This window comes from Schistocerca piceifrons, chromosome 9 (genome assembly GCF_021461385.2).
Source record: "Schistocerca piceifrons isolate TAMUIC-IGC-003096 chromosome 9, iqSchPice1.1, whole genome shotgun sequence".
Classification (NCBI taxonomy): Eukaryota; Metazoa; Arthropoda; class Insecta; order Orthoptera; family Acrididae; genus Schistocerca; species Schistocerca piceifrons.
The window spans coordinates 80,171,448-80,190,993 of NC_060146.1; positions in this window are offsets into that span (position 1 = coordinate 80,171,448).

The following is a 19,546-nucleotide window of genomic DNA, read 5'->3' on the forward strand; positions in this document are numbered from 1 at the left end:
GATCCACCAACAACGCCTGACAACATGCGTCAGCACACTGTCAATGCATCTGCGAGCATTACGGAAGGCGAAATACTCGCTGTTGAGAGGAATATTGTTGCATGTATTGCCAAATGCATTGAGGTTGACGGACATCATTTTGAGCCTTTATTGCATTAATGTGGTGTTTACAGGTAATCACGCTGTAACAGCATGTTGTTCTCAGAAATGATAAGTTTACAAAGGTGCATGTATCACATTGGAACAACCGAAATAAAATGTTCAAACGTACCTACATTCCGCATTTTAATTTAAAAAAACTACCTGTTACCAACTGTTCGTCTAAAATTGGGAGCCATATGTTTGTGACTATTACAGCACCATCTATAACAAAGCGAAAAAAGTGGTCCAACTAAAACATTCATATTTCTTTACGTACTACACTAATATGTAATAAAAATGGGGGTTCCTATGCAAAAAACGCAGTTGATATTCGTTTGACCTATGTCAGCGCCATCTAGCGGGTGGCCAACCATAGCGCCATCTGGTTTCCCCTTCAAGCTAGACGAGTTTCGTTCTTCGTAGTTTTTTCGTTTGATGCTAATTTCGTGAGATATTTTGCCCGGTCACGATCAATGGGCCACCCTGTATTTGTTAACTCAATACATTAGAATTGTGTGCTATGTGATATGCTGTAAAATAAGAGATAGAATACAGATTAGGAAGCCACCTCTAGTCCGCTGTACATCGTAAATTTTCTTTCTTATTTAGACATTGCTTAAAACAGTGCGAAGTTAACAAATACATCTAATCGCAGTCAGTCCTCCTTCTGTAAACGAGGTTTAGGAGTTGCCTTCAATTAATAAATAGTGATAAAAGTAACAATACTAATACCGAGGATTCTTACGTAAAATAAAAATGAGAGGAACATTTAGGCTGCAAAAACAACTCTGGCCTTTAGCAAACGATACTAATACGTTTCGGGACAGGCCTAACTTAGTAATAATGCTTGAGCATCAAAAAAAAAAAAAAATAGATCGAGGCGCGAAGCATACAGTTTCCACTGTGCCATATTATCAAAAGTTCTTGTCGAGAACCCTAAAAACTCGATAAAAGAGCAGGTGGCTCCTATATATAAGAAATATAAAAAGACGGACCCTGAAAGTCACAGACCCATATCCTTAACACGGGAAAGCTTCTGTCTACGAATCAGCACGATTTCAGCAAGCATCGATCGCGCGAAACACAGCTTGTCTTATTTTCACATTATACCCTGCGAATCATAGATGAATGGCAACAGACAAATTTCACATTTCCGAAAGCTATTCGGCATGATGTCCCACTGCAGTACTGACGAAGGTACGAGCATACAATATAAAGTACCAGATACGTGAGTGGCTCGAAGCTTTCTTAAGTAAGAGAACGCGGTACTTTGTCCAGTACGGCGAGTGTTCATCAGAGTCAAGGGTGTTCTCAGGAGTGCCCCAGGGAAGTGCGAAAGAACTGCTGTTACTGTCTGTATACGTAAATCATTTCGCCGAAGGGGGGATTGTCTGTTGGTGATTTCTAGTTGAATATAAGTTAATGCTGATAAGTAGGTAAAACAAACATGTAATGTCCTAATACGCATTGGAACGGGCCTGTAAGGAATGTAGTAAGAAGGCGAATGGTCGACTTCGGTGTACTGGGAGCTTTTTACGAAAGTGTGGTTCATCTGTAAAGGAGACCGCGAATAGGTGCATTATCTGAAAACTATCTTGAGCAGTTAAAAAGAGAACCGACTCGTGGCGATAACATATTAGACCTTCTGGTGACAAACTGACCCGAACTATTTGAAACAGTTAACACAGAACAGGGAATCAGCGATCATAAACCGCTTACTGCATCGATGATTTCAGCCGTAAATAGAAATATTAAAAAAGGTAAGAAGATTTTTCTGTTTAGCAAAAGTGACAAATAGCAGATTTCAGAGTACCTGACGGCTCAACACAAGTTGAAACAGTTAACACAGAACAGGGAATCAGCGATCATAAAGCGGTTACTGCATCGATGATTTCAGCCGTAAATAGAAATATTAAAAAAGGTAGGAAGATTTTTCTGTTTAGCTAAAGTGACAAATAGCAGATTTCAGAGTACCTGACGGCTCAACACGAAAATTTTGTCTCAAGAACAGATAGTGTTGAGGATCAGTGGACAAAGTTCAAAACCATCGTACAATATGCATTAGATGAGTATGTGCCAAGCAAGATCGTAAGAGGTGGAAAAGAGCCACCATGGTATAACAACCGAGTTAGAAAACTGCTGCGGAAGCAAAGGGAACTTCACAGCAAACATAAACATAGCCAAAGCCTTGCAGACAAACAAAAATCACGCGAAGCGAAATGTAGTGTGAGGAGGGCTATGCGAGAGGCGTTCACTGAATTCGAAAGTAAAGTTCTATGTACTGACCTGTCAGAAAATCCTAAGAAATTTTTGTCTTATGTTAAAGCGGTAGGTGGATCAAAACAAAATGTCCAGACACTCTGTGACCAAAATGGCACTGAAATAGAGGATGACAGACTAAAGGCTGAAATACTAAATGTCTTTTTCCAAAGCTGTTTCACAGAGAAAGACTGCACAGTAGTTCCTTCTCTAGATTGTCGCACAGATGACAAAACGGTAGATATCGAAATAGATGACAGAGGAATAGAAAAACAATTAAAATCGCTCAAAACAGGAAAGGCCGCTGGACCTGATGGGATACTAGTTCGATTTTACACAAAGTACGCGAAGGAACTTGCCCCCCTTCTTGCAGCGGTGTACCGTAGGTCTCTAGAAGAGCGTAGCGCTCCAAAGGATTGGAAAAGGGCTCAGGTCATCCCCGTTTTCAAGAAGGGACGTCGAACACATGTGCAGAACTATAGACCTAACGTCGATCGGTAGTAGAATTTTGGAACACGTATTATGTTTGATTATAATGACTTTTCTGGAGACTAGAAATCTACTCTGTAGGAATCAGCATGGGTTTCGAAAAAGACGATCGTGTGAAACCCAGCTCGCGCTATTCGTCCACGAGACTCAGAGGGCCATAAACACTGGTTCCCAGGTAGATGCCGTGTTTCTTGATTTTCGCAAGGCGTTCGATACAGTTCCCCACAGTCGTTTAATGAACAAAGTAAGAGCATGTGGTCTATCAGACCAATTGTGTGATTGGATTGAAGAGTTCCTAGATAACAGAACGCAGCATGTCATTCTCAATGGAGAGAAGTCTGCCGAAGTAAGTGTGATTTCAGGTGTGCCGCAGGGGAGTGGCGTAGGACCATTGCTACGAGGTGCGGCTAGAAAAAAACCGGACTGATGCTGGAAAAAACATTTATTTACAATTATTTACAATTTCATGTTATCTCCTTCAATGTACTCTCCTCCTCGGTCTCTACACCACTCCATAAGAATTTTCCACTGTTCATAGCAATGCTGCAGGTCATTTTCGGTAAGGCCATACATTACTTCCGTCGCTTTTTCTATTACTGCTTCAACAGTCTCAAATCTAGTTCCTTTCAAAGCTGACTCGACTTTAGGGAAAAGAAAAAAGTCACAGGGGGCCAAATCAGGTGAGTAGGGTGGATGATCTAAGATGGGAATGTTGTGTTTTGCCAAAAACATCTTCACTGACAACGCACTGTGAGCTGGGGCATTGTTTTGGTGAAGGATCCATGACTTTTTTCTCCACAAATCGTTCCGTTTTCTCCGTACTCGCTCACGTAGGGTAGCCAGGACGCTAATGTAGTAATGCTGATTCACTGTTTGTCCCTCTGGTACCCAATCAATGTGCACAATCCCTTTGATGTCAAAAAAAAACAATCATCATTGCCTTGAATTTCGATTTTGACATTCGTGCTTTTTTTGTCGTGGAGAACCAGGAGTTTTCCAATGCATCGATTGGCGTTTAGTTTCGGGATCGTAAGTAAAAAACCACGATTCATCGCAAATAATAACATTTTGTAAGAAGGTGGGATCACTTTCAATGTTTTCCAGAATGTCAGAACAAATCATTCTTCGGCGTTCCTTCTGTTCAATTGTGAGACACTTTGGAACCATTTTTGAACACACTTTGTTCATGTTGAAACTTTCAGGAAGAATCTGCCTAACACTTTCCTTCTCAACTCCTGTTAACTCAGACACTGCTCTGATTGTTAAACGGCGATCTTGTCGAACAAGTTTACCGATTTTTTCAATGTTTGCATCAGTTTTTGCTGACAATGGTCTGCCAGTGCGACTGTCATCACTGGTGTCTTCGCGGCCATCTTTAAATCGTTTAAACCACTCAAACACTTGTGTTCGCGATAAACAATCATCGCCGTACACTTGTTGTAACATTACAAACGTTTCACTTGCAGATTTTCCTAGTTTGAAACAAAATTTGATGTTAACACGCTGTTCTTTCTGTACACTCAACATTTTCCGACGCACAGACAAAACGTCAACCACTTAAAACAGACGCCACGGGCAGACTGAGTGCAGGAGGCAGATGAAACTCGAGCAGTAGGTGGAGCGAGAGTCACGTGGCAGGCCACGCGACTTTCAGCCTTATTGCATTCGTTTTATTGTTTCACCAGTACTAGTCCGGTTTTTTTCTAACCACACCTCGTATTCACAATATACATAAATCACCGTGTGGATAACGTCGGAAGTTCACTGAGGGTTTTTACGGATGATGCTGAAGTATATCGAGAGGCTGTAACAATGGAAAATTGTACTGAATTGCAGGAGGATCTGCAACGAATTGACGCATGGTGCAGGGAATCGCACTTGAATCTCAATGTAGACAAGTGTAATGTGCTGCGAATATATAGAAAGGAAAATCCTTTATCATCTAGCTATAAAATAGCAGGTCAGCAACTGGACGCAGTTAATTCCATAAATTATCTGGGAGTAGGCATTAGCAGTTATTTAAAATGAAATAACCATATAAAATTAATCATCGGTAAAGCAGAAAGAAACCCCTGTGTAACAGAAGAAATATTGAATTTAATTGATGAAAGGAGAAAATATATGAATACAGTAAATGAAGCAGGCAAAAAGTGTTACAAACGTCTCAAAAATGAGATCGACAGGAAGTGCAAAGTGGCTAAGCACGGATGGCTAGAGGACAAATGTAAGGATGTAGAGGGTTATCTCACGAGGGGTAAGATAGATACTGCCTACAGGAAAATTAAAGAGACCTTTGGAGAAAAGAGAACAACTTGTATATATATATATCAAGAGCTCAGAGGGAAACCCAGTTCTAAGCAAAGAAGGGTAAGCAGAAAGATGGAAGGAGTACATAGCGGGTCTATACAAGGGCGATGTACTTGAGGGCAATATTATGGAAATGGACGAGGATGTAGATGAAGATGATATGGGAATAGGATACTGCGTGAAGAGTTTGACAGAGCACTGAAAGACCTAAGTCGAAAGAAGGCCCCGGGAGTAGACAACATTGTATTAGAACTAGTGACAGCCTTGGGAGAGCCAGTCCTGACAAAACTCTACCATCTGGTGAGCAAAATGTATGAGACAGGCGAAATACCCTCAGACTTCAAGAATAATATAATAATTACAATACCAAAGAAAGCAGGCGCTGACAGATGTGAAAATTACCGAACTATCAGTTTAATAAATCACGGCTGCAAAATACTGACGCGAATTCGTTACAAATAAATGGAATAACTGGTAGAAGCCGACCTCGGGGAAGATCAGTTTGGTTTCCGTAGAAATATTGGAACAGGTGAGGCAATACTGTCCCTACGGCTTATCTTAGAAGCTACATTAAGGAAAGTCAAACCTACGTTTCTAGCATTTGCAGACTTAGAGAGAGCTTTTGGCAATGTTGACTGGAATACCAACTTTTAAATTCTGAAGGTGGCAGGTGTAAAATACAGGGAGCGAAAGGCTATTTATAATTTGTACAGAAACCAGATGGCAGTTATAAGAGTCGAGGGACATGAAAGGGAAGCAGTGGTTGGGAAGGGAGTGAGACAGGGATGTAGCCTCTCCCCGATGTTATTCAATCTGTATATTGAGCAAGCAGTATAGGAAACAAAAGAAAAATTCGGAGTAGGTATTAAAATCCATGGAGAAGAAACAAAAACTTTAAGGTTCGCCGATGACATTGTAATTTTGTCAGAGACAGCAAAGGACTTGGAAGAGCAGTTGAACGGAATGGTCAGTGTCTTGAAAGAAGGATATAAGATGAACATCAACAAAAGCAAAACGAGGATAATGGAATGTAGTCGAGTTAACTCGGGTGATGCTGAGGGAATTAGATTAGGAAATGAAACACTTAAAGTAATAAAGGAGTTTTGTTATTTGGGGAGCAAAATAACTGATGATGGTCGAAGTAGAGAGGATATAAAAAGTATTTTGTCAATGGCAAGAAAAGCATTTCTGAAGAAGAGAAATTTGTAACATCGATTATAGATTTAAGTGTCAGGAATTCGTTTCTGAAAGTATTTGTATGGAGTGTTGCCATGTATGGAAGTGAAACATGGACGATAAGTAGTTTGGACAAGAAGAGAATAGAAGCTTTCGAAATGTGATGCTACAGGAAAATTCTGAAGATTAGATGAGTAGATCACATAACTAGTGAGGAGGTATTGAATAGAATCGGGGAGAAGCGGAGTTTGTGGCACAATTTGACTAGAAGAAGGGATCGGTTGGTAGGACATGTTCTGAGGCATCAAGGGATCACCAATTTAGTATTGGACGGCAGAGTGGAGGGTAAAAATCGTAGAGGGAGACCAAGAGATGAATACAGTAAGCAGATTCAGAATGATATAGGCTGCAGTACGTACTGGGAGATGAAGCAGCTTGCACAGGATAGAGTAGCATGGAGAGCTGCATCAAACCAGTCTCAGGACTGAAGACCACAACAACAACAACAAAGCAGAAGCCAGACTGAGACTCACTGGAAGAATCCTAAGGAAACGCAGTCCGAAAACAAAGGAAGTAGGTTACGGTACGCTTGTTCGCCCACTGCTTGAATACTGCTCACCGGTGGGGGATCCGTACCTGATAGGGTTTATAGAACAGATAGAGAAGATCCAACGGAGAGCAACGCGCTTCGTTACAGGATCATTTAGTAATCGCGAAAGCGTTACAGAGATGATAGATAAACTCCAGTGGAAGACTGCAAGAGAGACGCTCAGTAGCTCGGTAAGGGCTTTTGTTGAAGTTCGAGAACATACCTTCACCGAGGAGTCAAGCAGTATATTGCTCCCTCCTACGTATATCTCGCGAAGAGACCATGAGGATTAAATCAGAGAGATTAGAGCCCACACAGAGGCATACCGAGAATCTTTCTTTCCACGAACAATACGAGACTGGAGTAGAAGGGAGAACCGATAGAGGTACTCAAGGTACCCACCGCCACACACCGTCAGATGGCTTGCGGAGTATGGATGTTGATGTAGATGTATAGGTCATTAGTGCGACCCATACTTGAGTAATGCTCGAATTTTTGGGACCTGCAACAGATTGGACTGAAGGAATAGATCGAAGAAATTGAGAGGAGGGAGGCTAGATTTGTTACTGGTAGATTGGAACAACACGCAAGTATTACGTAGAATCTTCGAGAACTGGAATGGAAATCCCTGAAATAAAGGCGATGTTCTCTTCGAGGAGAGCTATTGATAAAATTTAGAGAACCAGCATTTGAGGTGACTGCAGAATGATTCTACTGCCGCCAACGTACATTTCGTGTAAGCAGCGCGAAGAATGGGAAATCAGGGCTCGTATGGAGGCATACAGACACTGGCTTTCCGCCCGCTGCGTTTGCGAATGGAACAAGGAAGGAAACGACAAGCAGTGGTACAGGGTATCCTCCACAATGCACCGTACGATGACTTGCGGAGTATCTGTGTAGATTCATATTAGCAAAGACGGTGCATCGTATTAGTTGTGGAAACTGAGCGGCCACTACAGTACTCCGCATACTACAGCAAACTGAGTGGAGAGTGACACACTAGTGTGTACACACGCTGGAAGAACTTGAAAACTGCAAAAAGAAAATAACAAAGAGAATTACTTACTGCAATGTTTTCGATTACGTTCTCCAGTAAATGTACAATGCAAGTGGTGCAGTTGTGTGCCACCAGAGTGCGCGACCTAACAAGCTGCCGGATTTCATACGCCTCACCGCGCAGGCTGCTGTTGCTCTCCAGAATATTATCCCGAGCGGATGTTAAAAAACGGTTCAAGTTCTTCCCTGGCAACCCCATATGCGAAGCAAGAATGGGTCAACAGCAAGGGAGAACGCCAAACAGTGAGGAACTGTGACGGAGTAGCTCCAAACACGGTAGTCATTGCGACACTGTGGATAAGCTGAGCGCTCAAGCAATCAAACGTAGCAAACTGACATCACGGCGGCAGAAGGACGAGGAAGAGGAGATTGGCATTTAGCGTCGTGTCGACAGTATTGTTGGATGTCCTCTTGAAGGATATCGTGGCATGTTGAGTCCAACTGGCGCGTTAGATGGTCTAAATCTCGAGGTGGTTGGAGGAACCTGCCCATAGCGCTCCAACCATTCTCAGTTGGGCAAGGGCCTGGCGAACTTGCTCGCCAAGGTAAGGTCTGGCCAACACGAAGCCTGGAATCTCACTGACTGGAGTAGAATTGTCTTCCATTGATGAGTCCCACTTGTAAATGAGCCCAGACGTCCAGTGAAGACGTGTCTGGAGGATTTCTGGGTAGCGATGTGGTACCAACCTGACTGTCGTCGGCCATGCGGCCTGACAGCTGCTGGTGAGGGTCTGGCGTGCCACTCAGTTCCATAGCGTGATTCGTTTGGCTGTCCTCCGTGGCACACTTATAACACAGCCGAATATCGACGATATTCTACACCACGTTTTGTTGCCATTCTGGGCTTACGCTTCAGCAAGAGAATGTCCAACTGTTCACGGCGAGAGATTCTACTGCTTGTCTTCATGCTTGCCAACCCCTACCTTGGAATGCAAGGTCACCAGATGTCTTGTCAATTGAGAACCTTTGGAGATTTATGGGTCCTCCAACCAACTCTGGATTCTGTCAATCTAACGTGCCTGTTGCTGAGAATTTGGAACAACATCCCTCAGGTTGTCATCCAACAACTTTTTCAATCAATGCCACCCCGAATGCTAGCTTGCATCAGGGCCAAAAGTGAACGAACACGTTATTGACTCGCCTCATTTGTGAAGCTCTTTCTCTTGAACAACCATACAATTTTTCTGAAATTAAAAGCGTTTGTATGTTCTTGTACGTCAGAGCTATCGATTTCCGCCCTTTTCTGATAATTCCTTCGTGATGCGTTTCTTTTTTTCCGTTTTTGTCTTACTCCTCAACGTAGTAACCCTGCTGTAAGCACAATTCTTCCAACGATAGACGAATTTGTTATTACCGTCAGTGTAGAATGTTTCGCTTTGCCGACCGGTGTGGCCGAGCGGTTCCAGGCACTACAGTCTGGAACTGCGATACCGCTACGGTCGCAGGTTCGAATCCTGCCTCGGGCATGGATGTGTGTGATGTACTTAGGTTAGTTAGGTTTAAGTAGTTCTAAGTTCTAGGGGACTGATGACCTCAGATGTTAAGTCCCACGGTGCTCAGAGCCATTTGAACCATTTTTTGTTTCGCTTTGTTGACAGAGCCTGAACATCACCTCTGCTTGTACTGCTTCATCGCTATCAAAGTGAAATCCTCGAATGTGTCCATTAACCCTCGTGTGTGATGCGGCATTGTCATGCTGAAGCAGAGAGTGCTCCATATGCGCACGAAATCATCGAATTCCATACTCTACTGCAGGACGCCATCGACAAAGCTACAATTCCAGGCCATCTAGTGGCAGAGGGCTGCAAATACGTAAACACCAAGAATAAAGATACAGAATATTAATAACTTTTGTTTTATATAGAAAGCTTTAAGAATTATCGCATACAACGTGAAGAGACATTACTTTTCAGCTCTGCTGCGGCCGCCTCGAGCAGTGCTCTGAATATGACGCTGTACGAGTTGTTAATAAATGTACAAAACGACAGTAATACACAAATCTAAAAAACTTTTGCATAACCTCGGTTCCGAGAGTTCCGGAACCTGTACAGAAAGTTGGAATAGACATCAACATAAAAAACATTTCCGCCCTTTTTATTGCTCATGAGAACCAAACATTGCATGTTGTGCCCCAAACAGCGAGACATTCAGAGGTGGTGGTCCACATTGCTGTACACACCGGTGCCTCTAATACCCAGTAGCACGTCCCCTTGCATTGATGCATGCCTGTATTCGTCGTGGCAGACTATCCACAAGTTAATCAAGGCACTTTTTGTCCAGATTGTCCCACTCGTCAATAGCGATTCGACGTAGATCCCTCAGAGTGGTTGGGGGGTCACGTCGTCCATAAACAGTCCTTTTCAGTCTACCCCAGGCGTGTTCGGTAGGCTTCATGTCTGGAGAACATGCTGGCCACTCTAATCGAGCGATATCGTTATCCTGAAGGAAGTCATTCACAAGATGATCACGATGGGGGCGCAAATTGTCGTCCATGAAGACGAATGCCTCGCCAATATGCTGCCGATATGGTTGCACTATCGGTCGGAGGATGGCATTCATGTATCGTACAACCGTTACGGTGCCTTCCATGACCACCAGAGGCGTACGTCGGCCCTACATAATGCCACCCCAAAACAGCAGGGAACCTCCACCTTGCTGCTCTCGCTGGACAGTGTGTGCGTCTAAGGCGTTCACCCTGACTGAGTTGCCTCCTAACATGTCTGGTTGGAATCATATGCGACACTCATCGGTGAAGAGAACGTGATGCCAATGCTGAGCGGTCCATTTGGCATGTTGTTGGGCTCAACTGCACCGTGCTGCATGGGGTCGTGTTTTGCAAAGATGGACCTCGCTGTGGACGTCGGGCGTGAAGTTGCTCATCATACAGACTATTGCACACAGTTTGAGTCGTAACACGACGCCCTGTGGCTGCTCGAAAAGCGTTATTCAACATGGTGGCGTTGCTCCGAGCCATAACCCGTAGGTAGCGGTCATCCACTGCAGTAGTAGCCCTTGGGCGGTCTGAGCGAGACGTGTCATCGACAGTTCCTGTCTCTCTGTATCTCCTCCATGTCTGAACATGGTTCACTCCCAGACGTCTGGACTCTTCCCTTATTGAGAGCCCTCTTGGCAGAAAGTAACAATGCGGACGCAATCGAATCGCAATATTGACCGTCTAGGCATAGTTGAACTACAGGCAAAACGAGCCGTGTAGCTCCTTCCTGGTGGACGAACTGCTCGGCTGTTGGACCCCGTTGGTCTGATAGGCGCTGCTCATGCATGATTGTTTACATCTTTGGGCGGGTTTAGTGACATCTCGGACAGTCAAAGGGACTGTCTCTGTGGTACAATATCCACAGTCAACGTCTATCTTCAGGAGTTATAGGAAGCGGGCTGGCGCAAAACATTTTTTGATGTGTGTATTTCGTTAAGACTTTCGGGAGCTCTACAGATCTTCAGTACCGCATTCCACACGACGCTGTCCTGTTTACTGCAGAGGCCACGGTACGGTCACCTAAACTGAGACCAATTCTGTTGTGAAGCTTGGTCTCCAGCAGACAAGTGCAAGGCGGCATTTGACAGGCACCGCGGGCCATGGGCTGTGCAGACCAACAAGCGAAAGGCGATGTCGTGGCCGGAGTTTGTACTACGAAGACGTGTCGTAGTCTACTTCTACATCTACGTGATTGCTCTGTATTTCACAATTAAGTGCCTAGCAGGAGGTTCATCAAACCACCTTCAAGCTAGTTCTCTGTTGTTCCACTCTCGAACAGCACGCTAGAAAATCGAACAGTTAAATCTTTCGGTGCGAGCTCCCAAACCTCTCATCTTATTTTCACGATCATTTCTTCCTATATAGGTGGGCACCAATAAAATATTTTGACACTCTGAGGCGAAAGTTTGTGACTGTAATTTCATGAGAAGGTCCTGCCGCAACGAAAGTCGCTTATGTTTTAATGACTGCGACCCAGATTCGCCTATCACATCCGGGGCACTCTCTTCCCTATTTCGAGATAATACAAAACGAGGTGCCCTTCTTTTAACTTTTTTAATGTAGTCCGTCAATTCCATTTGATGCGGATCCCACACCGTGCAGCAATACTCCAAAAGAGAACAGAAAAACGTAGTGTAAGCAGTCTCCTCTGTAAATCTGTTGCATTTTCTACTTTGCCAATAAGTCGCGGTCTCTGGTTTACTTCCGTTGCAACATTATTTACGTGAGCTTTTCAATTTAAGTTATTCGTAATTATAATGGTTCAAATGGCTCTGCGTACTATGGGACTTAACATCTGAGGTCATCAGTCCCCTAGAACTTAGAACTACTTAAACCAAACTAACCTAAGGACATCACATACATCAATGCCCGAGGCAGTATTCGAACCTGCAACCTTAGCGGTCGCGCGGTTCCAGACTGAAGCGCCTAGAACCGCTCGGCCACACCGGCCGCCTCGTAATTGTAATCCCTAACTAGTTAACTGAATTTATAACCTTTAAATTTGTGTAGTTTTTCATGTATAACCGATAGTTGGGGGATTTCCTTCACTACTATTGTGGATTACCTAACACTATCGTCATTTAGGGTCAGTTTCCATTTTCCGCACCATCCAGGTGCCTTGTCTAAATCATTTTGCAATTGGTTCTGATCATCTGATGACTTTACAACCCGACACATGATAGCATCATTTGCTGTCGCTTCTAGTATTGTCTCCCAGATCGTTTATGCAGACTAGGAACAGTAGGGGCCTATAGTACTTCCGTAGGAAACACCAGATAATACTTCTGTTTTACTCGATGGCTTTTGTCGCTTAATACAAACTCTAATCTTTCTGACAGCAAATCGTGTATCCGGTCGCACATCTGAGACGATACTCAATATGCATGCAACTTGATTAGACGTCGCTTGTGAGGAACTGAAACGGAACTTGTTGTCCCGTTCCATATATTCTTGAATAAATCCTGGCACATGAGAACTATTGCGAGTGCTTCTTATTCAGCAGAAGTAATTACTAGGGTAACATACTAAAGAGAATGGTCCAAGTGTTTATTTTTTTATTTATTCAGTCATTCATTTTATGTGTGCCACATTTCCTAGTTGCCATTCCTTTATGCAACCTGGTTTGTGTGACTGAGGTGTTAATGATGTAGGAGAAAGCTCGTTCAAAGGTCGTAGCTGTGCCTGTGTAGAATGGTTCTGCGGTAGGATAGTACAGGGTGACGCAGGGAAACGGAAAATTTCGAAATAACGTCATTTCTATGAATAAATTCATAAAGCTAGTAATTCATTGACGAAAGTAAATATATTCAGTATGTCTTTACAATCAAAATGTCCAAAAGTGTCTCTTTACTTTTTAAAGATGACATCGGAAAGATGTGCTCCCATTCGGCGTTCACACTCTAACAGCCTGTTATGAAAACTCTGGAATGCGCGGTGTAGCAAATCTTGGGGAATGGCAGTGATTTCGTTTTCAATGTTCTCCTTCAGTTCATGGATTGTTGCAGGAGGTGTACGGTACACCTTGCCTTTAAGATATCCCCACAGGAAGAAGTCGCACACCCTAAGATCAGGGGATCTCGCAGGCCATGCAATGTCACCGTTACGTGAAATAATGCGTCTTCCAAACAATTGACGAACTGCTGCCATCGATTGTCGAGCAGTGTGTGACGTGTCTCCGTCTTGCTGAAACCACATGTTTTCGACGTTAAGATTAAGCTGGTACAGTCTCGGTGTAAAGAATGTTCGAAGCATTTCAACATATCGAGCGGATGTTACTGTCACTGCACTACCATCCTCACGTTAAAAAAAAGAAGGGCCGATAACACCATGACATTATACAGCACACCATATTGTGACCTTGGCACTATGTAGTGGTCGCTGGTGAAACTCACAAGGATTGTCCTGTGCCCAATAACGAAAATTCTGTTTGTTCACGAATCCGTTCAGGTGGAAATGGGCTTCGTCTGATATCCGTAAGTTACCAACGAAATTCGCGTCCTCGTTGATTTTAGCCAATATCTGGCTACTAAACTCCATACGTGACGCTGGCTCTCTTTCATGCACAATCTGCAACTTATAGGGATGGAAGTCTAATTCGTGCAGCATTCTTTGTAAGCTTCGTCGCTTAATCCCTAGCGAAGATGCATGCTGTCGAACGGAGCGGCGAGGACTTCTCTCGGTTGCAGCTCTAGAAGCTGTTCCCTGGGGTACGTACCGTTGGAATGCCACCTGGAGGTTTATTTTTCAAGGCAGATCCTGTTTCTTCAAAATTACGCACCCGCGTTGTAATCGCGTGTGCAGATGGGACACATCCATGACGCCAAAGCTGGTAATGCTGTCGAAATGTTCTCTGCGCGGCAGTCGCACTATCACCATTTTTGTAAAACGCTCTCACAGTTACTGCACGTTCCGCACCAGTACAATTCTCCATGATTACTAAATGGCAATGCGTTCATATCAATTGTGCAAAGTTTCGAACATCTGCCGTCGCTACAGCGCTGCCAACTGTAACGTTCAAAATTTCCCGTTCCCCTGCACCAACCTGTACAAACCCTCTAAACGTGAGCAAGTTTAGGAAAGACGGTGGGCAAGTCAGGTCAAAGAGCTCGCGAAGTCTCGCGAGTTAGGTTGGCGAATCTTCCCCCCACCACCTTTTGAACAAAGTTCGGTTAGGTGAGGTGTACGGTCTTCTCTTGCTCCTGGGACCCGGCACTGAACAGACGGGGAGACGTAGCTCTCGATTTGGTAAAGTAACAAAGGTATTAGACTGTGTGAAATCCGTCTAGTAATGAAGTACAGTTTTTCAAATCAGATGCAAGATAACCACTAAACCCCCCATAAGGGAGTTTATTTTCACAGTTTATTCACATTTCAGTTGAATATTGCGTTTGGACTTTGGTCACGCCAGCACCATGGGCCTTAAGCTCACGGTCATTATCATTGCTCTCCGCTTAACGGAAATTCACTCATTAAATGCGTTTTAATCTGCTCCTTCATTTTCAGTAATATTTTGGGCGATATTTATTTATTTTCTATGTGTTTCCTTTGTGGACTTGTTTTCGCACCACGTGGTATGTCGAAAAAACCGCCACATTGATTCTGTGTAGTTTCGGACTGAAAATGTATTGTAAACGATGGACAACCATACGATGCTGCGCGAGTGTAAATAGCGAAAGAATAATCTTGTGTTTCCGTATTTTTCTGGATGTTTGTTGCCCACTGAAACTTGGCCACGTGTGAAGTGATGATGTTTCGTGTAATCCCCCATAACTATTTGATTTGTTGGCGCTGTTGTGCATTACGAAATATACACGGTTTAAGCTCGTGCATGCAGCAAATGATCCGATTTTTTAATGCCCTTTGACTTGACAAAGACTTCTGAAATTCTCTTCCACCCTGACCTAGTTCACTTATAGCGTCTTTGCTCAACTTGTTTTGCGTGCCCAATAGCAATTTAATACAATAAGCACGGATTTCGGGGTAATTGTGTGTTTGTAGAAAATTACGTTGAGGCCAGGTCTGCGCTCCAGTCTCCCATTCCATAATTATGTGGTGGAACTGAACGATGTTAACTAGCGAGGCCAATTGTGATCATGGTCACTGCAACAGAAATAATTCCAGTAGTTTAAACGCCATTGATGCTAAATAAATATCTTTTAAGCCATATCTTTTGCTGATTATTTTCTCTCTCATCATAGGGAATAGCTCAGAATCAGTACCTCAGTCAAATTCTGGGTCACGAAATTAAGAAAATGAAATCTATATATGTTTCCTAGTAAGCCCTGTATAGGTACCTTCTGTAGTCATTCAAAAGGAAATCCGTTGCGTGCTAATTTTACTGGTTGTTCAAAACCTTCTACTAGAAATTATTAATACCCGGCAATAAATTTAAGGGGCCAGTAATTCGTGGGCCACACGAACTTGAGAATCCAATTACTACAGACGGTAGCTTACAGGAGCTGTAGGACAGAAAAGCAACGAAAACTATCCTCCTAACAGGTCCAGTCGAATCACACACCTAAAAGAGAAGTCCACAAATATGTCTCCACGATTAGTTGTCACGTTGCAGAACGTTGTCAAAAGCCTATTGGAAATCTCAAAATATGGAATCAATTTGACCTCCCCTGTTGATACTTCTCATTAGTTCGTGAAAATAAAGTGCTAGTGATGTTTCACAAAAAGGATACTTCCTGAATCCGCCTTGGTTGTTTGTCAATACATCGTTTTACACGACGAAATTCATAATGTTTGAACTCAGTATATCTTCCAAAACCCTACTGCAGAGTGACATAAGTCATATGGGTCTGTAATTCAGCGGATTACTTCTATTTCCTTGCTAGGGTATTGGTATGACTTGTGCAACTTACCATTCTTTGAGTACGTATCTTTCGACGAGCGAGCGGCAGTATATGATTGTTAAGCATGGAACTATTGTATCAGCACACTCTGAAAGGAACCTGACTGTCACACAGTCTGGACCGGGAGCCTTGCCTTTCTTAACTGTTTTAAGCTGCCTCGTATTGACAGTTGTTCTAGATTCGAATTCTGGAATATTTAGTGCTTGTTCTTTTGTGTAGGTATTTCGGAAGGCTGTGTTTTAGTAATTCCGCTTTAGCAGCACTGTCATCAATAGTACTTCCGTTGCTATCTTGCTGAGAAGTCATTGATTGTGTCCTACCGCTAGCATATTTTACATACCTCCAGAATCTCTTTGGGTATCCTGCCAGATTTCGAGACAGGTAATAAACCACGACATAGAGGTGTCAATGAAGAGCACCCAATATTTGAAGCGTTTTAAATTTCGTATACGCAATAAAAATAAGGGGATTCCAGATGTCCAAAAAGGACACATAACGACTTTTTTCTCATTATTGTTACTTCACTCCCCTGCACTATATGGGAATTTTTAAGGCTATACCTTTGACAATTGGCATTTAACTTCTCGGTTAGAAATTTAAAAAGTACGTGTCTCAGTATTTCTGGAAATTCAACCCCTAAGGTAGTGTAATAGGGGACGAAATTTTCTTTAAAAGTATTTCGTTGCGGTACAAAAATGTGAAATCTAAATTTATGAAAATTGGTATTTCACTTCTCGGTTGGATATAAAGAAATATTTGTTAGGCAATGAAAGTTGCTATGCAAATATCCCCACAGAAAGTGTCATCATTTCTGTCTCTATGCTGTTCATTTTTGGAACACAACCTACGACCAGCTTAAAAGTGACGACATTTTCTGCAGGACCTGACCATCATTTTGCAGGACAATGCTGAAGCACGTACAGTGTAAGCTGTTACTCATTTGTTTGACTGATGGGGCTGCTAAGTGCTATACCACCTACTGCACTTCCCTGGCTTAAGCCCTCGTAAGTTCAACTCCATTTATAAACTGAAGAAAACACTTCACGGCATTTGCTTTAGAGCTGCTACAAATTCGTCTGGCAATAGATTGCGCCGCTCGAACTGTCAACACAAACGGGCATTGCTAAGAGTATCCTATGACATCCACATCGTTGGCAACGGGTTATTCACAATGCTGGTGACTACTTTGATGGTCTGTAAAACTTTGGCCGGCCGCGGTGGTCTAGCGGTTCTAGGCGCGCAGTCCGGAACCGCGCAACTGCTACGGTCGCAGGTTCGAATCCTGCCTCGGGCATGGATGTGTGTGTTGTCCTTAGGTTAGTTAGGTTTAAGTAGTTCTAAGTTCTAGGGGACTGATGACCATAGAAGTTAAGTCCCATAGTGCTCAGAGCCATTTGAACCATTTTTTTGTAAAACTTTGAAGCACGTATCTATTTTGTACGAGCTGTAAATAAATAGTTGCCAATATTAAAGTTCCATCCCTCGTGTATAAAACAGATAAAACGTTGAATAAGGAAAACCAGACATACTGATGCATTGGCTTAGCAAAATAGATACATAGATGAGCGAAGAGATGAATGGAGGTAGAAGAATATCATGGGAACGTAGCATTTAAAGGTAGTGCATATTAGGGGGTTTGTGTAGGTGAATGTTTGGAGAAGGGATGAGGGAAGAGTGGAAAGGGATGTAGTTTCGAATCAAGAATTAGGAAATAGGTGGGGAGAATTGGAGGTGAAGGGAAAAGGGGAGGATGGTAGGGATCTGCTACATCAAATAGGACAGGTATATATCAGGGTGCATTTCATGGCTGGGTAAGTGCAGGCGATTAACGTTTCATTTGGAAAGGATGTAGAGGGTGTTGAGGTGTAGTGTTGAGGGTATGTGGTGGCAGAGGAACGGCAGAGTACTAGTATTAGTAAGCAAGGAGGGAACTAGGGGGGTGGGCAGTATCGATTTTATGGGTAATGTAGGATATTTGGATGAGTTGTAGACACTTGTGAGAAGCGACACTTGTGAGAAACTGGAATGTGGCGACACTTGTGAGAAATCCGGGATGGTAAGGGACCGCCACAGGGTGTGTCGCAAATGCTGCGCCACTACCTGCTCGGCCACTACCTGCATCCGCTTGGCGTGACTGAGCGCTCGGCTTGTGCCGGCCCGGACAGCTGCCGAGGGACATTCACACTCCTCCAGTGCAACCAGGATACATTATTTCAGAATTTTTTGGGCAAAGAAGAGGAGCCTTAGTCAAATTAGAAATGGAGCTGATTTTGCCCCCACGATATCATGTCAACCATTAGTTGCAGCACAGTTATGCGTAAGACCTTTTTCACTGGAATTTTTGTTCTGATTAATCTTACATAGGGCATAATTTCCGTCAGCCTCATAGTTAACGATGTATTCTACAGTAACTATAGAACCCGAAAATGTTTTCCATCTTTCAACCACTCACCCAAAATCTGATATGACAGGAGTGGCAACCTTTTACCATATATTAAGAGGAGCCAACTAAAGAATCTGGTTCTCGGTAGAAACTTTTTAATTAATTATTTCGAAATAAAATTCAATTTTTCCGTAGCATCCAGGGAAGTGTACTGAGGTCTAATGTGAGTCCTGCCAGCAATTAGCGTTAAGGAATGCAATTTATGTATTTAAACAAGATGTATTCATCATCCACTGAAACAGACATTGTTTCTAAAATTCTCTACACAAGAATGCTGATTGTGATTGTTAGAAAAGCTATGACTTTTCAGACTTCATATGTGAATCTTTTACAATTTGCAAGAGACATTTAGCCGACTTTTGGCCGTTTCCAGGGAACACCACGAGGAGGTAGTCTCTCTTCGTCCCGCATTATATTGATTTACAATATTTACAGGATGATTATTCATTTACAGTTTCTACAATAGGGCTATCGGCGTGTTCCTGTAGCTTCAGCCATATATATCTTGGCATGTCTTCATAATCCAGCCATTGTTCAACAAAACAGTCGTAAAAATCCTGCAGTTTTTCATTATCTGGCGTGCTCTCCTGAATGCACAGCCACCCAACATTTAACATGTCCAGGGTAATCTGAGCCAAAGCGGAACACAATCTTATGTGAACACGAATTTCTTCGTTTTCCTTGTAGGCAGCAACTAGGCTGCAATTCTGCACTGGCCTCCACAAGCACTGATT